The sequence below is a fragment of the Cupressus sempervirens genome, chromosome 2, assembly GCF_028749045.1.
Source record: "Cupressus sempervirens isolate cs-2001-9-10 chromosome 2, ASM2874904v1, whole genome shotgun sequence".
Classification (NCBI taxonomy): Eukaryota; Viridiplantae; Streptophyta; class Pinopsida; order Cupressales; family Cupressaceae; genus Cupressus; species Cupressus sempervirens.
In genome coordinates, this window is record NC_143119.1 from 308,303,594 (window position 1) to 308,326,016 (window position 22,423).

Genomic DNA, 22,423 nt, shown 5'->3' on the forward strand with positions numbered 1-22,423 from the left:
CTAGGTGGCTTGAAATGGAATATCCAAGAGGAGCTCAGTTTGTGGGCACCTACCATATCTCAAAGATGCCATCAATTATCTCTAAAGGTAGAGGAAAAGAAAAAAAGGAAAGGAGATTCTGACTTCAAGGATAGAGGCAAGGGAAGAAATCAAAGAGGACAAAGGGGACACTACCAGGGTAGAGGTAATGAGCAAAAGAATCAAGGTGAAAGCAAGTTCATAGAGCAAGCTAGTGATAACTCCTCAAGAGGTGGTTAAAATAGAGGGAGAGGATCATAGGTAGATCCAATTCATACTTTCCAAGTATGAAATGTTACAATTGTGGTCACTTGGGTCATTTAGCCTACAAATTCATAGAGAAGCCTTCTTCCTCAAATCAGGACAAAAGAATGGCATATGCTTAAAAGGATTGTAGCAAAGAATCTGATGTAGATCACATCGAGTTTGAAAAAGGTGAGAACCTAATGTTTAGGAGAGTGTTGATCAAACAATCAGCTCCTGATGAACCTAAATATAGGAGGGAATTATTTAGGATAAAATGCAAAATCCTAGGAAAAGTATGCAAAGTAGTGGTTGATTCTAGTTCTACTGATAATGTAATATCAAAGGAGGCTATTACTAAGTTGAAATTGTAGAAGATACCTCATGAAAACCCTTACAAGGTTACTTGTCTCAATAAGGGACAAAGCATCTTCGTGGATGAGAAAGCTTGGGTGGAATTCTCCATAGTAGGATACAAGGACAAACTATTGTGTGATGTTTTTCCTATGGATGCTTGTCATCTTTTGCTAGGTAGGCCTTGGCAATTTGATAGGGAAGTTGTTTATAATGGTAGGGAAAATACCATAACTTTTAAGAAAGGAGGAAAGACCTTCAATATTCAGTCCTTATTGGAAGGGGAGGAAACACAAGCAAAAGTGCCTAATGTGCTATTTTGTAGTGGGAAAGAGTTTGTTAAAGACCTCAAGGATGAGGAATATCAAAGTTTTGTAGTAGTGTTGAAGTCTGAAGAAACGGAGAATACAATCAAGGAACCCTTACCAATTGAAGTCCACACTTTTCTTAAAAAGTACAAGGACATAGTGAGTGATGGTACTCCAGCTACTCTACCTCCTAAGAGAGTTATTAATCATCAAATTGATTTTGTTCCAGGTGTTTCCTTGCCTAATAAAGCAGCATACAAGTTGACTCTAGATCAAAAATTAGAAGTGGCAAGACAAATCTAGGAATTGATGGATCAAGGATTGATACAAAAGAGCATAAGCCCATGTATAGTTCCTATTGTGTTGGCATCTAAAAAAGGAGGGAAATGGAGATTATGTATAGATTCAAGAGACATCAATAGGATTACAATTAGGTATATGTTTCCCATGCCTAGGATTAAAGACCTTATGGATTGTCTTGGAGGTGCTAAATACTTCACTAAGTTGGATTTAAAGATTGGTTATCACCAAATAAGGATAACGGATGGAGATGAATGGGAAAAAAAAATTTAAGACTGTTGATGGTCTTTATGAATGACTTGTAATGCCATTTGGTCTTTCTAATGCTCCTAGCACATTCGTGAGGCTCATGAATGAAGTGCTCAAGGATTTCACAAGAAGATTTGTAGTGGTGTATCTAGATGATATACTTATCTTCAACAAGACTAGAGAAGGGCATATCAAGCATGTTGAGGTAGTTTTGAAGAGGCTTCATGCGGAGAAGCTAGCCATAAATCTTGAGAAGTGTGACTTCTTCAAGGAGGAACTTGTGTGTAGTGCCTCTTGTGTTTGCAGTCTGTACCTTATTTATTTTGATTCAAGAGATACTTGATACTCTTATTGTTATTTGTACCTTGAGATGACCTAAGGGTCAAATGATATATTTTTATTTAGTACCATAGATGTTTTACTACTATGCTATTCAGTTTATCATATTTTAATGTTGATGCTATTTTGAGATCATAGTAGATTTATGAGGATATCTGATTATCTGGTTATATGGTTTATTGGACATATTTGTTGATTATGTTATGTGATGGATTTTAGGCTATGGAGATTTACTTCATTCACGTATCTTTATGATTTCTGTGAACGTAAGTGGTGTAAAAGGATTAACTAGTTATTTAAATGCACTAATTGCTTCGGCTATTATATTATATGCAATTGCACTTGATCTTGTGTTTTAGTGTGTAGGATTTATATCCTTGGCACTAACACATGGAGTTAGTGATTTAGCTATTCATATTTTACCAATGTTGTCCCTATATGGTCGACATATCCTTATTTTAAGTTGTTTAAATTAACACCTTTTGGTGATTAGTAAGTCCAAACTCATCTGCATTATGTGATTAGACATGAGTGTGTCTGTGCATTTAGAAGTTTGATTTATTGCAAAAGTATAAGTGATTTTCTATGTTTTTGGGTTTTAAATCTTTTTGGATTTAATTTCTGGTAGCTTTGCCTTAGGTGAATTTTCATTATGGATAATAACCTATTTTCATTTGGGTCGATTCAAAGTCTAGCTACTCCAGATGGCTATTTTCCTTAATCAACTATTCACTCGAAAAGTGAATAAGTATTGAAAAAGTGATTTTATTATCCACTTCTCACTTTTTAGAAATAGAAATTTGAGAGCTATTTTGGAAATCCTCTTCTATAGGATTCTTGTTCTATTCATTTTAGGAGCTATGAGTGTGGGTTTCTCATGATGTCAGTCTCATTGGATCCAACTCAGGGAGTTCTTGCCTTGCCATCACTTTTAGCGATTTTGGCAGGTTATTCATTTTATTCTATAGGTTTCAGCTTCTGCTCCTTTTGTTGTGAGGTAGGGCCTTCTTGTTTTGTTGGTTTTGCTCCATTTTAACTTATGTTTCTTGTAGCAATATGTTGGGAGGCTAAGAACTAGGGTTCCCCTTCGTTTTTGTTTGCTAGTTTTGCCAGATTGGATGGGTACAAATATTTTCCCTATTTTTGGGATGGGGGTTTGGGGTTTTGCACTGTAATGCTTGTTGTTTTTTCATACAATGTCCGAACCCACAAATTATTAGATTTTTGGGGTTTTTTGCACCCATGAGCCATTTGAGTTTTAATTTCAAAACTTTTCCAGTTTTGGGGCTTTTACCTCATTTTGCATGCCACCTAGTTTTCTTGAGTTTTCTTGGCATGAGTTTGGTCGTGGGCTTGGACGATCCATTTGGATGTCAGTCAAACCTTTATTGCATTTTGGTTTTGCATTGGGATGCATGTAGCACCCATCATCTCGATTCTATTTTTGGTTGATTGACTTTTTGCTTTGTGTTTGCTTCCAGTCCTTGAGTTATGATCTTCGTGATGGTGGTGTGTCACACACAAGTACTTTTGTAGATTGACCTATGGGGCCCGCCCTTCCAAGGACTTGCCAAAATTTGTGATCATTGGGGTTGGGTTGGGAATTTGAATGCCTATGGGCACTCATCGTTGGATGAGCATGGGTAGGGTAGGGTAGCATATGGAGGGGGCTTCTACTTTGCAACCTGGTGATCATTGTGCCTTGAGGGTTGGTGAAGGAAGTTTTAGCCAAGTGATAACTAAATAAAACATTGGGTGGTAATAAACTTAAAGATAATAAAAAGATTCAGGATGTGCTCCTTCCGTCAGAAAGTGGAATGCTACTAGTACTAGCTTGGGCTATCTAATGCCAAGTGACTCTCCATGATGTCAGCCCCTACTAAGTAGCCCATTGAGATGTTTGACCAGGACCTGTAGTTATGCATTGTCTATGTCTAGGTTTCAGTCATCATACTATTTGGCATATGTGTTAGCCATGAATGTTTGTTTTATATGTGTTTCTGGTTGGATCATTATCTCCATCATCATGGCAGGTGTGGACCTATGGGTGCCACATGGTTGGGAGGCGTAGCTACCTTCACCACTGCTAGGGACTGGTGTACAAAGATGGTCTATTGTTCTAGCGCGACTATTGCTGGATGTTTTCACTTGGTAATTGGGATGCTTGTTTATAATGTTAGTATTGATGCATTCCTTATTATGATCATTAGCATGTGATAAGTGATGTTATCGACTTTGTAGGATTATCTTATGCTTTACTACTAGCATGTTAGATTTCCTTATGCTTATGTTGTAGCATGTTGTAGTAGTAACGTCCCTATTATGATAGCAGTGACAATCTGATCGATGGCTTGGGATGTTACACATGGGGGATGGTCAGGGCCTATGATGGTCTTATGATGCCATTGATAGTTGGGAGGAACTACATACTTAGTTGTTTTTTTTTCTCATTGTGATGTTATTTCAATCATTGTGATGTTGCTTTAGTACACTGCGATGTTTCCTTTTGTATTTTTCCCTTCATTTCTTGTTGATGGTTAGATGTAGATTACATCCTTTAGTAGTGGGTTCGAGTGTTCATGTCTCAAATTGTGGATCTGGTACTCCCCGATGTGGAGGTTCTAAACTCATTTTTAGTCTATTGTTTGTTCTTAAGTGATTTATTGCATTTCTTGGGTGACAATGTGTCAGCATGGGGTGATACATTATTGTGTCATACATCTAATTGAGTTCTATCATGTGATACTGGAAAGTATTGTACCCCTTTGGAAGCAATGTCGTGCAATACTGGAAAGTATCACACCCCCTTTGAAGAAGTGTCGTACAATACTAGTATAGTATCACACACCCTTAGGAGAATTATTTCCCAACCCTTGAAAGTGTCACCCTGCTTCTTTAGAAATATCACACGATACTAAATAGTATCACCTGGGTTTTGTAAAAACTTGTCTGGGCGGGTAGTGGGCACTTTTTGATTTGATCCAAACTTTTTGGGATTTTTTTGGGGTACCCTCTTAGGTGTTCTTAATCCTTTGGTGTCACATTTTGAATTTGAGATGTGTTTGATACGAATTTAGTTTTACGTCTTTTGTTATCAGTCATTTTGGTCAATAGTGGTGCTTGAAAATTTGTTGGTTGCTAGGATGGTGGTTAATTATTTCATTGTGATCTTTGTGATTCATTTATGTTGTTGACATGTGCACTTACACTTATTTAAAAAAAATTATTTTGGCTTGTATTTCATCCTTGTTCCAAGGATCTCTGGGTGGGGCATTACATCGTGTACCTATGCTTTGTGGTGTCTCAAGGTACATTAAAAATGGAGAAGGAGAAGGTTTCTGCTATACTAGATTGGCCAACCCCTACCACATCTACCAAGGTAAGAAGTTTCCATGGTTTGCCTCAATTCTATAGGAAATTCATTAGGAATTTTGATGGTATTCGTGTACCTTTGTTGGATACCATAAAGGGTGGAGTAAAGTCTAAGTTTAAGTGGACTTTAAAAGCTAAAAAGTCATTTAAATGTTGAAGAAACAAGTAGCTACTCAATCTATCCTACAATTACCTAGTTTTGATAAATTGTTCACCTTAGAATGTGATGCAAGTGGCTTGGAAGTAGGTGGTGTTTTGAGTCAAGAAGGTAGACCAGTGGCTTTTTATAGTGAGAAGCTTAATTAGGCCAAGAAGAAGTATTCATCCTATGACTTAGAGCTCTATGCCTTAGTCAGTGTCTTAGGAAGTGGAGACATTATTTGTTGCCCAAGGAATTTGTTGTGTTTATAGATAATCAAGATCTTAGTTACATCAGCACTCAAGAGAAGCTGATCAATAGACACTTGAAGTAGATGAAGTATTTGCAGGCTTTTACCTTCACAATCAATCATAAGAAGGGATAGTTGAACAAAGTGGTAGATGCATTAAGTAGGAGCATTATGACAGTTCAAGAGATTTAGCTCCGAAGCATTGGAATAGAGAGTTTTTAGAATCTCTATAAAGAAGATGAGGACTTTGTTGAAGCCTATAAGGTATGCATGGATTTTGAGAATCATTTTCATAGAAAATTTTCAGAATATACCTTGCAAAATGGCTTGTTATTCAAGGGTAATCAGTTGTGTGTACCAAGGGGTTCCATGAGAGAGAATCTAATATAAGAGAAACATAATGGTAGCCTAAGTAGTCATTTTGGCATCAGTAAAACCATAGAACTAGTGCAAAGGTTCTACTATTGGCCAAAACTAGCAAAGGGATGTAACCAAGTATGTGGAGTAGTGCATGGTGTGCATGAAAGCCAAAGGAGGAATTAGCAATGTAGGTTTATATCAGCCTTTACCAATTCCAAATAGGCCATGAGATTGTGTAAGTATGGACTTTGTTGTAGGTTTACAAAAAACAAAGCAAGGGTATGATAGCATTTATGTTGTTGTTGATAGATTCAACAAAATGGGGCATTTCATTCCATGTAGGACAACTAATCATGCTAGTCATATTGTCCACTTATTTTTCAAGGAGTTTGTATGGATTCATGGAATCCCATTAATCAATGTATCAGATATAGGGATGTTAAATTTAAGAGCCATTTTTGGAAAAATTTGTGGAAAAAGCTTGGTACAAACATGTCATTTGGTTCAGCTCACCATCCCCAAACTAATGGTGAAATTGAAGTAGTTAATACGACCTTAGGGAACCTTCTAAGATGCCTAACTAAGGAATATGGTCAAAGTTGGGATGTTATCATTTCACAAGCAGAGTATGCCTATAATAATAGTAAGAATAGGACCATTGGAAAGAATCCTTCTGAGATAGTTTATGGAATGCATCCAAGGGGTGTATGTGAACTTAGATATCTTGGTGATATGGCTCAGAGAAGTGGACAAGCTGAAGACTTTGCTCAAATTATGAAGGAAATTCAAGAGCAAGTCAAGAAGACCATCCAAGATAACACTGAAAAACTCAAGGCTAAAGTGGATGAAAAGAGGACAAATGTTCAGTTTTCTATTGGTGACTATGTAATGGTCCATTTGAATAAAGCAAGGCTTCAAAAAGGGGTACCTACCAAGCTATAGATGAACAGAGTAGGCCCTTGCAATATCTTGGCAAAGTATGGAGAAAATGCCTATAAGGTAGACTTACCTTCAAATTTAGTCATATCCCCTATTTTCAAAGTACAAGACTTGGTGGCATAAAAGGGTACCTTACCTCATATCAGTCTAGATGTTCATATTGACCTTGACCCTACTGCAACACCTAATATCAACAAGTTGGAAGCAGAGAAAGTGTTAGACTCAAGGGTGAAGAAGTCTACAAGGCACAAGGTGCATATGGAACATCTCATTAAATGGAAGGGAAAGCCAACTTTAGAGGTTACTTGGGTTGTTTAAACAGAGTTCAAGAAGGTTGGAATACCCTTACACATGTTTCCATCAGGTGGGACTTAGTTTTTATTTATGGGAGAGTATGGTGTAGGAGCACCTAGGTAGGCTAAAGGGTAGACCTAGGGCTTCTTTGGTGTTTTTGGATTGTATTGCTACTAGCCACATCACTAGAGTAATAATAGGGTCAACTTGGTCCTAAGGTGAGGTTAAATAGGTTTGACGAGTCCCACAATGCAATATTGCTCATAATTTCTCAAAAAATGCTCATTTGGCTCCATAGAGTATTTTTGGGTTTTGAGGGAAAAATAGGGTAATAAAGTGTTTTAGGGTCCTTATTAGGTGTTTTGGATCCATCTTAGGCTTTTTGGAAAGTTTGGTAGCAAGTAGAGCAAGTTTGGGTAGAAAATTTGCAAAATTGCAAAAATTGCTCATTTCTTGCAAAGTTGTCATTGACAACTTTTGCAACTTTTATGCAAAAAGAGAAACTTCTTTGTGGGATCCCTTCAACCATGTAAAGTAGTTGGAAACATAAATTGAAATCCTATATGAGTTCAAATTCAATCTTTTCAAGAGGTTGGAAGAAGGAGAAATGACATTGTACAGAATGTAATCAAATTTTTCATTATTACAACAATTTCTTGTTTTGAGTGTTTTTTCATGCTTTGTACGGATCAGACTTAGGGTTTTCTAAGTTGGAAGTATTAGTAGAGATTTTACTACATTTATTTTTTAAATTTTGTGTGTTGTTTCAGAGAGTTTTGTGTGTTCAAATAAATTATCTTGTGAGTTAGCAAGTTGTTCTTCTGAACTAAGTAGCCAACACAAAATGGAGTCTTAGGGCCATTTCCCACCATATGAAATGTATGACCTCTTGGGATTTGGAACTAGACTCTTTGTAAATTATTTACAAAAAAGGAGAGCCCATGGGAAGCACAGAAAGTATTTTTAGTGTGATTCCCTAGGAAAGCAATCCATGTTTGGTTAGGGATCACAAATCTGAAAAAGAGCATTTAGAGTGGATTGAAAGGTCTGATTCTTCAATTCAAGAATGTGGAGAGTAAGTATATTTTGAGGGATAACTCTAATACAAAGGAGGATTCTTGGTAAGGAACTTTAGGATTTTTAAAACCTGAACAACACCAAAATCCTTGAAACCCTCAAATTAAGCCTAAAATTGTGCTTGGGTTGTATGAAGAAGTTGGGGGCTTAAGAGTTACAAATTATTCAAGTACTCCAAAAATGGTATCTAGAAAGGTTATTTTTTTGGCCATTGTTAATGGATTTTTCAAGATATCTCAATTTTAGTGCATTTGGAGGGCTAATTCTTGTAGCCTTTTTCGAAGCATCTGAGTACAAACTGACCTGTGGATTGCAATTTGAATAGGGTTTTGCACTTGTTTTGTGTGTAGTATGTTGATGAGTAACCTAAGGAATTCCTAGGTATTCATTTGGCCAAATGGAAAGGTCCAAGAAGCTTTGGGATTATTGTGTTTGTGGAAGTTTGAGCAATCTCGTAGTAACATGTTGATGTGCACCAATTGAAGAAGTGGGATACCTTTGATAGAATCCTTAGAGGCATAGGGTATGAAAGAAGCCCTATTTTATTAGGTGGAAGACCTAAGAAGCACTAGAGAGCTTAGGGTTTGTGAGAAAGATTGGTTGTCATATCAGGTACCCAATCACAACCAAATCTCTTTGAAACAAAGAAATAAGGAAAACCATGTGGGAAAATGCCTACTCCAAAAAGAGATGGAAAGAAAAAGTACAAATGATATATCTCACGAGATTCTCTCAAAAAATTAAGTACAATGAAACTCTCCATGATAGAGGCTTGAGACTCCATAGCCCCCCTAGAATGGTAGAACTCCTATGTTGATGAACAAACCAATGTGGTTCGAATCTGAAAGAAACAAAGGCAGTGGACAAGGAGGATGAAACCCCTAAATTTAAGGTGAAGCTAGAAGTCCTAAATAATCCTCAAAGGAGAATGCATGAGAATATTGAAATGGAATCTCCAATGGAGGTGGGATAATAGGTGTGATGAAACTATCATCTGAGAGGAGATGTGTGTCCTCTAATATATCCTCAAAAACTAGACTAGGTAGCTTGATTACTGGAGTTTCAAGGTTAGGAAATGTTGAAGAGTAATCATGTGCAATAGATGTAACTTGAATAGGAGGTAGAGGTTTAGAAGTCACAACACCAGTCTTAGGAACAACACACAAGTTCAAGTGACCTAAATTCACCTTAGTAGTCTCTCATGAAGTAGGAGTATGAGTCTCTGATAATGGATAAGGTGGACCAAAATGAGAAAAAGAGTATAAGTAGGAAGAATGATCAATAGTCCTTGTAGCAACAATATTTCCTATCTCACTATTTCTGATGTACACTGAATCTTGTGCAAACTCAACTGTCTTTCCTATCCCACTGTGTGTAATCTAATAAGTAGAGAGAAGGTTAGAGGAAAAAGATGGAACACATAGTACATCATGAAATGTACCATCATCAATGTTAGTAGAACCTTTCCCACATATAGTCATGACAATTTTGTTCCCCATCAAAATGTGTGGGGTAGGAGAAGCATCAAAAGAAGAGAACACATCCTGAGAAGATGCCATATGGTGTGAAGCACCTGAATCCAGTAACTATCTAGAAGAATGTGAGTAGTAGTTGAACATATTGCATGACCCTTTCCTATGTATTTACCATCTGAATGAAATGATGATGATGAAAAAGATATGTGTGAAGTATAAGGAATATCAATGTTACTCTTCTAAAGGAGAGCTGTCAAATCTGAAACTTGTTTGGCATAGCCATCTAACTCCTTTTCATAGCAATGTGACTCATCATGATTGAGATTATTACAATAAGCACACTTTAGTTTATTCCCCTTAGGAGGAGGTGGATCTGATGTAATGTGAGGGCTATAATCAATCTGAGACTCTCTAGGATGTCACTTTTGTTTCTTCTCCTTCTTTCCCAAATATGTCCGAGCTACCAATGCATAAATCTATGAGCCTATGAGAGAATCCAACTAAGAGAGCTTAGCTTTCCCTCGAGTCAAACAATCACAAAAAACCTCAAGGATGACATGGTAAATCTAATACCCAAATCATCCATGGTGGAATGGAAGGTAGAAGCAAAAATTTGAAAGTTTTCACAAAGCTTAGAAAGAATCAGGTAAACGCACTTAGTGTTAGTTATGGTTTTCACACAACCCTATAATAAATATCTTTATTGTTTGAAATTCATCAATAAGTCCTCAATGGAATGAAAAGAATATGGTACAAGAGAGGTAAGCTCTACCTCAATTTGAAGTGCCCTGAACTCATTCACTATACCAAACAAGCTATCAAGCTTGGTCCACATAGCTAGAGGGGTATTACACCCATCAAGGTGAAAATGTAGACTATCATATACCTATAAAGAAATTATCCCCATTGCCTCATCCATCTTGTTTCTGTGCTGCATGACCTCAAAATGCCTATGTAAAATTGGTTGTACTACATCTAAACAAGACCACAACCCTTTTGACCAAAGAAGTTGTGTCATCAGGGACTTCCATGTGTGATAGTTATGAGGGGTCAGAAGTTCTAGACAAGAAGAGGTCTCAGTCATTGTTTTAGAAGGTGTTTGATTATTATTTGAAAAAGTTCTAGTTTACTGATGTAAATAACATAAAAAATAATACAAAACACCCCCCACAATGCAAAAAACCAAACCCCAGATTCCAAAAGGAATGCATATACAAGAAAAAGGAAACAAAACTTTAGTTGAGCATCAAAAATACCTAGAAAAAAAATTGGTAAAATAATTGAGAATCTAGAAATTTCTCAAGAAGATCTTTCCAATGTTTTTTTTTTAGATTGAAAAAATGGAGCTAAAACAAACAAGTTATGCTCCTCGGAAGGTAGAAAGAATCATCTAAATTCAAGGAAAAAAATGTAACAAACTTGAAATAAATCCAAAAAATACCTTCTCCATCATGTCCATCTTAGAATTAGCTTTCCAATGATATTTTGTTTTCCAAAAAATGATACCGTATGCTCAAGTTAGAGCCAAAAAATTGATAGGGCCTCCAGAAAGAAAAAAAGAAATTGCAAACCGCAAAAAAAATTGAAAGGGGCTAAAAAAAAAGCCCTTCGACCCCCCATGTGACTACAAGCTAGGTAGTGGAGGCTCATGATTGGAGCAGGGGTGGCGCAGTCAGCAATGACAGTTTGCTAGCAGTGCGTGGGTGTCAGCAACAATAGAGCGGCAACACGATGGTGGGCAGAGCATTGAGCAGTTGTGGGAGGGTGGGTTGGTGTTTTATACACTGCACACATTTTAGTAACATCTCTTTTATAATTTAATTTAATTTTTTTTTGCAAAAAGTTGCATCAAAATGCATGCTAGGGTCGCATAACCCTGGTATGCAAAAAAAAATTTCCTCCCCATTTAACGTTGTCCAAAATTGACAAATTTTATATGAGAATAGGGGTTTTGATGTCCTCTAAATCCAACAGTGAGGTCTATTTTTCCTCAAAGTGCTCCAAAATTCAAAGAGCCCCCTATATTCACAAAAAAACTTGAAATCAACCAGATCTATTATGGCAAACCCTCATTCCTTTTTTTCTCCAAATCAGAACAAGCTATAGAATATCAGGCTCTGATACCATGAAGGATTTGAGCAATACAAATTCATAAAACCCAAAGAACACCAGCATGAAAGAACCTGTCATAGAGAATAAAAGACAAAGATAAGGCAAGGGTTTGGCTCTAAAAATATGGAAGAATATATTATCACACTGAAAGAATGAATGGAAGTTACAATTGATCAATCCTTATAGAAGGAGATCACAAAACCTAAAAGGGAAACCGTAAGAGGTAAATGACATTTAATAATTAATATTTAATTATTAAATGGGAATGCATGTGCATAAAGTGAAATCTTAAGAATGGAGTAAAGGTAATTTAATAAATTAAATTAAATTAACCCTTTACTTTGACATCAATCATAGGAAGAGTAGCATAATTAATGAATTTGGTTCCAAATGATTACAATTTTGGTGCTTTTGATAGAAAATTAGGTTTAGGTGATTTGTGGCTCACAAGCACAAATATTAAATGTTATAGAGTTTATCTCAAGTGCTATAATCTCAATTCCCAACCATCTTGGCAGCTTTCAATGACTTGTAAACTTCTACTATTTTTTAAAGGTGTGGGTGCAAATGAGCTTAATTTAACTCATGTCAATACTTGTCTTAATAAGTAAGACTTATAGATGTTGCATTTTTATTTGGGATAAAGTGATTGCAAGATGACATGGTATGGGTGATAATATTATAGATCGATACAAGATTGAGGGTTTGAAAAGTTTTGTAATGTATAATAAAGCATATTATATAGTGAATATTAATTGTTTTATTTATAGAGGTTTAGATCTATGAGTAAGGCTTTCTAGTAAAGGCACAAAGTCTATGAGCAAACCTATTTAGTGAGAGCCTCTATGAAGAACTTTTGCTATCTAATATGTGACCACGAGCCTATAGACTAAAAACCTCTTCAACTAAGAGGCAAGAACTGAAAGATACCCATTGAACACTAAATTTCAAATAAAGAAATTGCAAAAACCATAAATAATATATTATATATTGGAGAAGAGAACAAATAACTAGTACATTTAAATTTAAAAAAATTTCAAAATAGAATATTAAAACACAAAAATAAATAGCAACGAAGGGTCAAAGGGCTTGAGGGAATCAAACCAATGACATGCACTTTGATACTATGTAGATTTTTCCATCACACCAAAAGCATGTGTTGATAGTGGAGAGGGATCTCATCAAAAATAGAGTCGTCAACGTGTCTCCATCTCATATAATTTTCCTTTATTATCCCTCCATACAATTGGACTAATTGGAAAATTGAACATAATCACAGAGTCATTTCATACTCTTTTAGTACTCAATTTTATCAATGACATATGTTTAATATTTTCTTACAATAGAAAATGATAAAGAATGTCCCATTAGAATGCTGAAGAAGTTACTAAATCTTTGAGAATTTGTTTATGTAGTTTTGGAAGGCCTATATTCTCTATTTTAGTGGCACAAATATTGGATACAAAGGATTAGCCTCAAAATTTTCATAAATTTCACTATAAATTGCCTTTTCAACTATGGTCTTGCCAATGCCACCAGTACCACATTTTCCAACTTTAGTCACCTTGTCTACTACATTGAAATTTAATTTTTGAGTAACAAGATTTGTCACACTATCTATTCCCACTGGATGCTCAATAACTTCTTGTGGCACTTTGTCAAGTGTCTTGATCAGGTCATTCAAACTGTCTTTACTGTCCAAGATTCATAGCTACAATAGCTAGAGTAGGTCAATTCTAAATGACTACACTTAATAAGAGAGTGTTAATAAATTTTTTATAATTTGATCAAAATAAGTGGTTCTAAATGAGTATACTTAAGTTCAATTCTCATTGATTGCAAGATCTTGATATGTAAGGTTTAATTCTAGATTCTAGAAGATGACTTTGTTGCCTTATCAAATAACTAATTCATATTATGAATTCAAAATAAAATCCTCCAATCAAAAATAATAAATGGTAATACAAATATACTATAGTGGAAACATATATATCATTCATTATAAATAAAAAATAGAGATCCATGGACCAAACCGAATGTGCGTAGATCTTCATTTGTCAACCTCAATTACTCATCCTTTATAAATAATGTGTATGACACTACTCTCAATTTCTATTTCCAAACTTTGAATGATTATTTCACCCTTTTCCAACTTTTTAGAGTAAATGAAGACATTGAGTCCTACTGTAGAGAGGGCTTGGTAGAGATGATCGACCACAATCTTTCCATTTTTATTTGAGAGGAAATCATCAAAATCAACCCAAAATTTTAGTTGTCAGGCTCAAATAACACAGTTGGATTCTTAATTTATAATCAATAAAAAATGGTCAAATGTACATTGTGAGTTGTTGATGGTCCTATGACATTGCACACTGAAATTGTGAAGGGAGTATTTACAACATGAATCACTCAATTTTATCAAAAAAAAAAATCATCAAGGAAAGTCAGTGCAATGTAGCAGGCCCATTGTTTATTAGTCCTTGCCTTTAAAAAGGTAGAGACTATTGTTTTTCACTTAATTAAAAGCATTAGTCATCGATTGATATGTCAGGAAAATGTAACATATCATATAGTTTAGACTATGTGATATGCTTTATTTCCAATTTTTGCGGATTATTTTCTTTTTTCCTATATGACGGTTGATTTTTCCTAGTGGTTTAATTTGTTTTCTATGTTGAATTTTTTTTTTAAAAAAATAAAGGGGCATGGTAAAGAGATGGGGTCAAATTTTGAGGCAAGAATAGGTGTCATGTTCGTGTACAAGTAGGAGGGAAAAAGAGCTGTCATGCTTGTGCAAAGTACAGGGTTTAACTACACCATTAAATCATTTGTCTGGCTTTCATGGATGCAGTGGGTTAAACTTGATGTGTCTTTAATTGTTGGTTGTCAGTTCTAGAGCATTTAGTGGTGATTTGCAGGGTTTTGTTGCCATCTATGTAGTGCATGTTGGGTGATGCGACGCGCTCCCCTGCCCACAGGTGGTTAATTATGTGGTGTTCCATGTTCACTAACAGTCATGGCTTTTGGTGCAACGGCAAATGGGCCCTACAATTGGTATCAGAGCCTGGTTTTGGCTTGGTCATGGGTTCAAATCTCCCTGGTGCCTTCCCGACCTGCATAAGCACCTGGTATGCGCGTCGAGGGGGAGATTGTTGGGTGATGCGATGCGCTCCCCTACCCACAGGTGGTTAATTATGTGGTGTTCCATGTTCACTAACAGTCATGGCTTTTGGTGCAACGGCAAATGGGCCCTACAGAGCAAGTGAAAGGTAAATTTTCTTGCTATTTCTCATTGTCTGTGGCGGCTTTTATGGATTTCATGCATTGAGGGGGTAAGAGTTTGGATTCTTGTAGCCTTCATATAGTAGGTTAGAATTTCATGTTTACCTAATTAAATTTCTCATCAGCTATTTCATTTTCAAGGTAAGGCAAATGGTAGTTTAGCATTACAAAGTTCTTGTTCTTATTTTTACACATTATTTTTTTCTTCAAATTTAGCTTTTTTAATTTTAGAGAGGAATGACCTCTTTTATCTTCATATGTAAAATGCATCTACATTTGGTTTTCAGACATTGATGCTGTTGCTATGCTATTTTAGATTTAAGAATGAAGACCCTGTTATAATTTATTCACTTTCTCATACACCTATTATAATTTTGTTGTATATTTAATCTTTGACACTTGTTATTTGTTATCTCAATGAGTTCATCTACAGTATCTTATTGTGTCATCTGGGTTTTGTTTTATGAGAACATGTTTGATAACATGTATGGATTTTGGTAGTTGAATGATTTTAGGTTTTTAGTGTTTTTTTGGAGAGAATTGCAGCTTCAATTTAATCGTGGTTGGGTTTTGAAGGAGTTGATGGTATAGGAATGTTGCTCCCTTCGAGGTCTCGGGCAACTGTGTAGACCCAAACATGTGGCCAAGGGGAGAATAGTTAACACATATGCTAGGTAGTGGGGCATTCAATAGCTGGTAGTGTCCTACCCATGTACCTAGTGATATAGACATATACATTTCAAATCTCTCCAATACTTTGACTTATACAGTATTAGGGGCTTTTGTTCAACTCTCAGGGTAGTATTTCAGTTTCTTGAGCATGTGTTCGTGGTCCATGTGTGTACTTGATCTTATGCTCTTTGGATTTTTATTCAACTCTTAGGGTATTGTTTTAGTTTCTTGAGCAGATGTCTTTGTTGTCGATGTGGGTATTGTATTTTTCCCTCCTTTGTGGTCTTTTGTATAATTCTATCAAGTCCTAAGACATTCAATTCCAAACTAGTGAATTGGGTTATTTTGAAAGGAGGCTATGAGTTTGGAACCTAATGCTGGTCTATAATAGCAGTGGATCTAAAAGTAGAAATTTGTGGTTCTCATACTAAATGTTAGGATTGTTCTTTGTTTTTGCCGTTGTCACCTATTTTATTCAAAGAAGAATATAGCTATGAAGAGAAAATTGAGGCCTACAAGTATCAATTCATCTAAATTGTATCAAGTTGTAAGACCTTTAATTTCAAACTAGTGTATTTTCAAGTGCCATGGACCTACTTTCGGTCATCTATGGATATTTATAAAATTTATGATTTCTTTTTCTTTATCAAGATAATTAGATTAATGCTAAACAATTTCTTTAGAGTGTATGGGAATAGCTTGTAAAGAGAATCTCTATGGGCCACATCTTTAAAATTAAATAACTTCCTGAAGATGTGATGTGTTCTTAAGTAGCCCTCATCTTTTCCTATAGAAACTTCTGTTAACTTTGTGACTTTCTTAGGTTGTTTGTGAAATGTCTAATTTAATTTGAGTTCAATGAACTTTGGGAATTAGTTAATTGGGCCATTTTTAAAGTAGGCTGTGACTTTGAAACCAAATGCTATTCTATAATAGCAATGGATGTAAAGGTAGAAATTTGTGGTTCTCATACTAAATGTTAGGATTCTTCTTTGTTTCTTGCTATTGTCACCTATTTTATCCAAAGAAGAATATAGACATGAAGAGGAAATTGAGGCCTGCAAGTATCAATCCATCTATGAATACAGTCCTAGCTTTCCATGCAAGATCCTTGACTAGGTTTTTGAATATTTAAAATTGATTGACATTTTTTAAGCATAGATGTTTGGAAGATTAAGGTCATTAAATTTAGCATAAGATAGATAGCAACTGTTATATAATCCATAACTATTCCTCTTTCTTATGTAAGTATTAAATTATACAAATAAGCTAATTTAAGTCTGATATAAAAATCTTAGATAGAACATTCTCTAAGACAACTGCAAGTTTAAATTCAAGTGCTCTTTAGTTGATTATGTTTGTGGATTTTGGGTATATGTTTGTCTTTTTTGAATTAGCTATTGGGCTAGAGGACTCTTTCTTTATGAAATGTCTGATTTAATTTGAGTTCAATGAACTTTGGGAATTGGGCCATTTTAAAAGTAGGCTATGACTTTGGAACCAAATGCTAGTCTATAATAGCAGTGGATGTAAAGGTAGAAATTTGTGGTTCTCATACTAAATGTTAGGATTCTTCTTTGTTTTTTGTCGTCGTCACCTATTTTATCCAAAGAAGAATATAGATATAAAGAGAAAACTGAAGCTTGCAAGTACCAATCCATCTATGAATACAGTCCTAGCTTTCCATGCAAGATCCTTGACTAGGTTTTTGGATATTTAAAATTGATTGACATTTTTAAGCATATATGTTTGGAAGATTAAGGTCATTAAATTTGACATAAGATAGATAGCAACTATTATACAATCCATAATTATTCCTCTTTCTAATTTAAGTATTAAATTATACAAATAAGTTGATTTAAGTCTGATATAAAAATCTTAGATAGAACATTCTTTGAGACATTGATTTGAAATTGAAACTATGACATTATTTATTCTAACTACTTTTAAATTTTATGAAATTAATTTGCTTCTATTTTTTAAAGAGTTTTGATTGCTAAATGTTCAAATATGGTCTTGTATTTCATTTTATGGCATGTTTTTTTTTTTTTTTTTGTCTTTCTATCTATCAGTTAGATTGTTCTTTAATTCCTCTAGGACCATATTAGGTTGTTTGTTTTGAGCTTGAGTTAATTTTGATCTTTTTTATACTTAATCAAAAGACATATTCCTTTATTACCATCGCATTCCATTGTTCTACTTAAAACTAACCAAAGCTTAACATATATCTTATGTACTTGGTAGTAAGATTGCTACAGATATATATATATATATATATATATATATATATATATATATATATATATATATATATATATATATATATATATATATATATATATATATATATATATATATATATATATATATATGTTTCACTTTTTCTTGATTAGCTCATTTGGATCTAGAGCTGGACATCTTCAACTCTGATCTTTCACTTTGCTTCAGTAATGGTCTTTCCAACATGTGAGGTAACATTATCTCCTTGTTTATTCCACTATGATATTTGGTAGTTTTCCTTTTCCTTGATTCATTTTCCATTATGTTCTTTTGTTTCTTTTGTCAACAATTGCTTATGTTTAGCTATTCTTGGCATTGTTTCAGGCTACATGAATCTCTTAGATATATAATATTTATTATCTTTTTTTGTTATTACATATGAAACCATGAATCTATACTGATATTTTTTTGCTCGAAACTCAATCTTATAAGAAATTGTACTTTGCCAAAATCATAGACTTATTGGTGTTGTTCAAATATCAAAATAATTATTAAAGGACATGGCTGTAACATACAAATTTAAATAGCATCCATAGAATGGATTATGATTTAAGATTGAAGTTCAAGTTTGAGAGAGCCTTTGAGCTCCACGGATGCAAATTATGTAGGATTCAGTCGATATATTATGATTCTAAAACTGTAGGCTAAACATTATTAGTTTGATTTTTCCTACAATGAGCTAAACTAGTCTTCCAAATAAGAGTTCATTTCTGTAGGTAAGCAGCTTGACCATAAAGCTGTTCTTCAACTTCTACCATATGAATACGGTATCCAAAGCATTCCTCTACCATATGAATAGTGTTCTGATATTATGTTATCGATTTTGTCATTTTTCAACACACTGAGGTTTATAACTATAATTTACTAACTACTTCTCTCTGCTTGGCCCTTTTTCTCCTTTCTAGTGTCAAGTTCATCAACATTTTGAATACATAGTATTGTTGAGGCATTAGGTAAAATTTGTGTTCCCTAAAATAAAAGTAGCAAAATATCAAATTTCAGCATCAGCTTCCTTTATATTCCTGTCATGTCTTTGAATTGAAAGTCATATCTTTTGATGACTAGGACTTGTCAAACATGCAAAAAGTTTCATATCTGGCTGATGTGATTCAATTATTAGGCCATTTGAATGATTACTTTTTTTGCGCAGCTCTTATGTACACCTACAATTTAGTCTTTGCTCTATCTGTAGCTTTAAAATCCTTCATAATATAAAACAAATGGTTTGACTAGAAGAACAATAATCATTAGTCTACATCAGTTTCAGTTGGAATAAAATTAGCCTATTACGGAATCATATTTTGTATTCATTTCTTCCTTCTTATGACTAGGCATATATCTATAACTAGGGTACTATAATATGTACTTGTCTATAGAATCACATAAATTCCATCTTATGATTTTATAGCTTTCTTTGATAGATTCTATTGGAGGTACATTATGAACCTACTGATTAAAGTTATTTGATTAGTGCATAACATGTCTTGTAACAAGTTCATACTCTCTTGTGTTCATTTTCTTCATTATGAGTTTTACATTTAACTTTTGTATATTTTATTTTTATTAATTATTAAGAATTCATTTCTCACATATTTTATTTAGAATTTTAATAATATAGTATTTAAATCTTAATTCTACATTTGAATTGATCATTTCTATCCTTGAGATAGCTTGTCTATAGAACTTTTATATTCTAAACCAAATCATATGTTAACATGTTATAAAGATGTAATAGAAAAAACATGATAAAAAAAATCACTACTTGACAAGATAATGAAAAGAAAAAAAGATGCCAAAATCCATAACTAAAAAATATATAATATTATATTAGTAATATCTATATAGAGACTTATATCAAAAATGATTAGCATTGAAAGTACGACATTTTGAAAAGAAAACCTATAAAAGATATATTTAAAATATTGTTTGCGACTATTTTATTTCTTACAAATTCTTTTCCTGTTTAAATTTAGTATTAGTTTGAAAGATAACTTCTTCTTTTTGTTCATTAGAGCTAATATTCCTACCATTTCATATACTATCTACGTAAGGATTGACTCCTGATTAAAATATTTGAACAACCGTATCTAGAGTTAGATCTAGTTTTCTTGTGTCGTGTTATATGACTATGCATATAGTTTTTTCCCCCCTCCATCTACATCATCTTTTAACTTGAAGATGTCTCCTCTAAGTACCTGAATACGGATTTTGTGAACATTAAATATACATCTAGCATCATATCCTATGGCCTTTTATTTTCCTGTAGCTTTTCATTTGTTTGCTTCTGATACGTTTCATTGCTTTCATAATATTTACCAACTTATTCCCCATGGACTAATAACGATCCTAGATTTCCAAAAGCTTTTCAATTTCCATGGCTTTGGATGGTCCTTTTTTTACCTCAGGCTTGCATAGCATATGGACTTCGACATGGTTGATGTATATATGTTTGACATTAAAAGAAGCTATGATCTTGCCTATCATCTAGCCTTTGCTAAGACCTGGTCATAGACTGGGTACTATAGATGTTAGGATCATAGTCTTTCTTCTCTCACACCATGATATGAATACTATTTTGATATTATGGTAACAATGTTTATATATCTAGGCACAGAAAGGATAATAACTTTAGTAGTGTGACATGGTTCTATATCTTATGGCAATTTCCATTCCTGCCACAATCTTTACCCACTTCTTCGCCATGGACTGATAAAGATCCTAGGTTCTAAAAAGCTTTTCCAGCTACTTGCCTTTGCTTAACCCTTTTGTTATCTCATTTTTGCAAAATATGTCATCTTGAACATGTGTGATGCAAATATATTTCACCCTAAAAGAAGTTGCATATTTGATAATAACATAGTCTTCCACTGAACCTGTTAGAAGAGTAGTTCCTTTATATGTATAGATCACAATTTGATTTTCTTAGAGGAAAATTTGTAGTCTGTTCAAATATTATGCTATGCTTGTTCATATATGTAAGCACATAGATGTTAATAGACTTAATTTTGTCAAATAGTTTTATTTATCATCTGCTCCTTTGTATTCTTGTTCCTAAGATTTACACAATATGTTAGTCCTGGGAACACTATAGAACTTGTCAATGTCTTGTGCTAGTTTAAATAATCGTCTACATTCTAGTGAAGAAGCACCAATCTATAGGCATATTCAGAATATTGAAATTAAGATTATAGTTTATATAAATGACTAGAACTACGACTCATTCTATTCTCCTATATTTGAATGGTGCATCTATAAGATACATATCATACATCTTATAGAATTCATTGACATAGCTTATGTAAATGCATCGATGTCAAATAATTTTGTCTTGTAGATAATGTCTTCTTCAAACATGATTGCGGATTAGCATGTCTTTTTCTTGAATGGATCAAAACCTTTGGCATAGTATAGCTTTCTATTAATATTTCTGCATGGAAAGTAAGCATGTTGTCTCTCCACTTGTAGAGTTGACAACATTTTTTCCTTGCTTTCTTGCTGGTAGCTAGCATAGGGAGCTTATCATAGCTCGTTCTTATCTTCAACATGGACTTATTTTATTTTCCCTTCATCCATTAAATGGAAAATACAAGTTTGGCTAGCTCAATTATAGCAAGCCAGGGATCAGGAAGTCCATTGATACTAGACAAATCCAAATCAAAGACCAAGTCTCAAGCTATATCAATTGATGATGCTCTTGACAAACTATAATTCTTTTTAATTAGCTTTTTTAACTACATCATTGGTGATTGTTTATTTGATACAATACAAGTATTGCTTCATTGTCAATATACATGTGCTGAACTATGTAATGGACTTGTTGATTATTTCTTGCACTTGCTCCACCATGGTTTATCTATAGCAGAAAACTCTCTCTTGCATGAGCTTCATCCTTCATTGCTCTATGATTTGCATAAAGTAACTGACCATGTGGCATATGTAGAATACGTCTCTCTGCATCTAAAACCAACTCACTAGGTGAATCATGCCTTTGGGGTGACACATTTTGTATCCATTGGTTGTCTCTTTGGCTTGACATCCCCATATGTATCTGGTCATCTACATGCAAAAAACCATACCTCCATTTCAATAAAGATGTGCCTCATTCTACAATATCAATCCTCTTCCATGACATCACTCCATTGGCTGGGCACTATGAACCTATTTTCTCAAGACTAAGTACATACAACATAATATGAAGTATGGAACAACAAATGCCAACTTTATCGTCTCCCATACCAAATATTTTAGACATAACTGAAGCAGATTTAGCTTCAATTGGTCTAAAACAATCTCCTGAATTTACTTCTCTATATGGTGAAAGCATGTTTGCAGCTATAGCTTTCTTGGTCGACAATCGGTT